This window comes from Aquarana catesbeiana, linkage group LG12, assembly GCF_042186555.1.
Source record: "Aquarana catesbeiana isolate 2022-GZ linkage group LG12, ASM4218655v1, whole genome shotgun sequence".
Classification (NCBI taxonomy): Eukaryota; Metazoa; Chordata; class Amphibia; order Anura; family Ranidae; genus Aquarana; species Aquarana catesbeiana.
The window spans coordinates 10,476,823-10,480,854 of NC_133335.1; the positions used below are offsets into that span (position 1 = coordinate 10,476,823).

General features: G+C 38.5%; 1 protein-coding gene across 1 annotated transcript in view; it reads right to left on the bottom strand.

Moving 5' to 3' along the window:
• Nucleotides 1–2,657: 2,657 nt before the first annotated feature.
• Nucleotides 2,658–4,032, bottom strand: part of RTF2 (replication termination factor 2) — a 56,844-nt gene continuing 55,469 nt past the window's right edge. Inside the window, exon 9 of the mRNA XM_073607219.1 lies at nucleotides 2,658–4,032. This exon is cut by the window's right edge and continues 1,383 nt beyond it. The gene's annotated coding sequence lies outside the window, so the exon portion shown is untranslated.

Below are 4,032 nucleotides of genomic sequence, written 5' to 3' on the forward strand. Positions count from 1 at the left end.
CGTTTTTCATTGAATTTGCGTCTAAGCCCCTCCCCTTCGTGACATTGTCGAAAAGGAGCGGAGCATCGGTGACCTTAAAATGATGCCCGCCCCCCAAAAAAAGTTTTGCGGACGCCCTTGTGTGGTGTACCTGGATTTTGCAAAAACATTTGCCCATAAATGCTTAATCAACAAACTGAGGTCTGTCGGCACGGACCATAAGGTTTGTTTTTGGATAAAAAAAACTGGTTACAGGGGCGTGTCCAAAGGGTGCTGATAAATAGACATGTGCACTGCCGAAAAATTGTGTTCCTTTTCATTTCATTCGTTTTTTTTGTTTTTCGCGTCATTCGTTATGATCGAAAATAAGAAAGCAAATTCGAAAGAAATAAAATGTGAAAATTCTAAATAGTAACTAACTTTTAAATTATCGGTATTGGAATTTCCTTTCAAGTTTGGCTGTTAGTGAACGAATACGAAGTTATCTGAAGTTACGAATGATCCGAAATAACGAATGCCGCATCTACACAAATGGAACGGATCAAGTTAATAATACTAATAATACGTTTTTATTATTATTGTAAATTATTAATAATTTGTTACACTTCATTCGTTTAGAGGCGGCATTCGTTATTTCGGATAATTCGTAACTTTGGATAAATTCATATTCGTTCACTAACAGCCAAATTTGAAAGGAAACTCCAATATCGATAATTTATTAGTTTGTAATAGTAAAGTTATTATTAATTTGTTATTATTTAAGATTTTCGACTTTACCGGTTGTTGAATTTTTGGATATTCGTTCTTTGAATTTTCGTTCTTATTTTTGGATTTCCCGGATCTTCGAATTTACGAATATTTGGAAAAATTTGTTAAAACGGGTTTTTCGCTAATTCTGATACTTCCGAATTAATTTGTCGAAATTTGATAAAGAACGAATTAGGAACTAAATGAATCGCACGTGTTTAGTGATAAAGAACGGGGACTCAGACTGGTCTGGAAGTTGGGTTCTTGTCTTGGGACCAATTCGGTTTAATTTATTTATAAATGATATAGAGAACGGGGTAAACAGCTCAATCTCAGTTTTTCGCAGATGAAACAAAAATAAGCAGGGCAATAACAACACAGCAGGATATAGAAATTTCACAGAAAGACCTGAACAAAAAAAAAAAAAAAAAAAAAATAAATGGATTGGGCAACTACATGACAAATGAGGTTTAATGTGGGGAAATGTAAAAAAAAAAAAAAAAAAAATGCATAACAAAAAAAAAAAAAAAAAAAAAAAAAAGGGGGAATATACTCCAGTGATCGAACTATGATCCTGCCTATATAAAAAAAAAAAAAAAAACTCTGGTCCGGCCACATCTGGAGTATTCTGTCCAGTTCTGGTCACCAGTCCTCAGAAGGGATGTGCTGGAACTGGAAGGAGTCCAAAGAAGGGCAATAAAATGAATGGGGATTGGAGGACCTCAAATTATGAGGAACAACTACAAGCACTAAATGTATTCTTGCTGGAAAAACGACGCTTGATAGCGATTTATTCAAACGTCACTTCTGCCCAGTAGTCTTAGAAGGGAAATTTTTTTTTTTTTTTTGCAAACAAAATAAAAAATTACATTTTATTTATCTATATATATATATATATATTTTTTTTTTTTTTTTTTATTGCATTTAAGTGTAAATGTGAGATCTGAGGTCTTTTTGACACATTTAAGAGATCCTGTCATACTTTTTTTTTCTATTACAAGGGATGTTAACATTCCTTGTAATAGAAATAAAAGTGACCTTTTTTTTTTTTTTTTTTTTTTAAAGGACAGTGTAAGAATAAAAAATAAAAGAAATTTAAAGCGCCCTGTCCCGCTGAGCTCGCGCGCAGAAGCGAACGCAAACGTAAGTTGCGCCCCGCATGTGAAAACGGTGTGCAAACTTCTAGTTCTAATTCTAGCCCTAGACCTCCTCTGTAACTCAAAACTGGTAACCTGTAGAAATTTTTAAACGTGGCCTATGGAGATTTTTAAGGGTCAAGGTTTGGTCGCCATTTCACGAGGGGGCGCAATTTTGAAGCGTGACATGTTGGGTATCAATTTACTTGGCGTAACATTATCTTTCGCAATATAAAAAACAATTGGGCTAACTTTACTGTGGTCTTAATTTAAGTAAAAAAAAAAAGTAGAGTATTTTCTCAAAAAAAATTGCGCTTGTAAAGATCGATGCGCAAATACGGTGTGACAGAAAGTATTGTAACGCCCACCATTTTATTCTCTAGGGTGTTAGAAAAAAATATATATAATGTTTGGGGGTTCGAAGTAATTTTCTAGAAAAAAAAAAAACTGATTTTAACTTGGAAACAACAAGTGTCAAAAAGAGGCTGGGTCCTTAAGTGGTTAATAGACTGTTGGATGTGCATCTTAGTGAACACAATATACAGGGATATGGGAAATGATTACAGACACCCCGACACAAGAACACCAAGACAGGTTGAACTGGATGGACTATTGTCTTTATTCCACCTTACCTACTATGTACAGTAACTATCTACATAAACTGAGCGGACACGGACCAGCCACCCACCAGCTCTGCTCAGCGGACGGATCCCTTGCCGAGGAGTGCGCCCCGCATGAAAGGGGCCTAAAGCGGAGATCTTCCATACAAACATGCAACAAAGTCACTCCATAACATTAGATAAAAACCTGGATTTATTGACATCAATGCAACATTGTTTCAAAATGAACTTGTTGTTTGCTAGTTTAACAAAAAGAAAACCTTTTATGAACACCAGGAGCCAATCACAGTTTATTTTTCTCATGAACATATGTCACCCTCCATATACCTCCTCTGTCTGGGCGGGATCTTCGCCCCCGGGGGCACAAATATCCCAATAAATAAAAAATAGGTCGTCCCGTATTTATTATTAAGGCTCGGTTCACATATATGTGAATTGGACAAGTTTTGAACCGCATCCGATTCGCATGACATGTGAACTGAACCCGTCTTTCTATTGAGCCGGCTCATATATGTCCAGGCCGGCCACAGTCCATTTAAAAAAAAAAAAAGTCTTGTATGTGTTGGAGGTGCGATTTCAAGTTAGAATTCACACCTGATCCGGGGAACAAAACTGCACCGGATTCCTTTAAAAAAAAAAAAAAGAAACGCACTGAAACTGCGGCCGGACATATATGAACCAGAGCCCAACTGTATAATAAAATACAGTCTTAAGCCGGCCATAGACGGTTCGCATCTCGGCCGGTTCAGCAGGGACTGGCTGAGGTTTGAACCACGTATAGGCAGGCTGCATGTACCCAAGCCGATCGATTAGCTTGGATACAATTTGCCTGCCGGAGTTTACATACGATTATTGCTAGCAGCTGTTCTAGCTGCTAGCAGTAATTACTGTGTTTTCCCAGCAGGGGGGCTTCTTCTCCCTTGTGGAGAACACAATAGACACAATAGCTCTGCATTAGGGGGAAATCGAGCAATTTTCTTTCCTGCAACCTGTGGTTGCAGGAAAGAAAGAAAAAAAAAAAGAATCGCTCCATCTATGGTCTGCTTTAAGTCTAACTGGATGAAATTAATAAAAGCCAACTTCACCCAACTCTGATATCCAACTTCACCCAACTCTGATATCCGGGTTGGGAGGCTACTGACATGTTGGATTGTTCGATGTATGGAGCGATCCAGAATTCCCACCTCTGTCCAACCGTGGAGATCATTACAAGGCCAAAAATGGCAGTGCAATTCCCGGAAAGATTCTCCATAATTGGGGATCAATACCTAGGGGGGATTCAACACTAAAAAGGGTGACACCTTACCTATGTGATGCTCAGAGTTGGGTGAAGTGGGATATCAAAGTCGGGTGAAGTTGGCTATCAGAGTCGGGTGAAGTTGGCTATCAGAGTCGGGTGAAGTTGGCTATCAGAGTCGGGTGAAGTTGGCTATCAGAGTCGGGTGAAGTTGGCTATCAGAGTCGGGTGAAGTTGGCTATCAGAGTCGGGTGAAGTTGGCTATCAGAGTCGGGTGAAGTTGGCTATCAGAGTCGGGTGAAGTTGGATATCA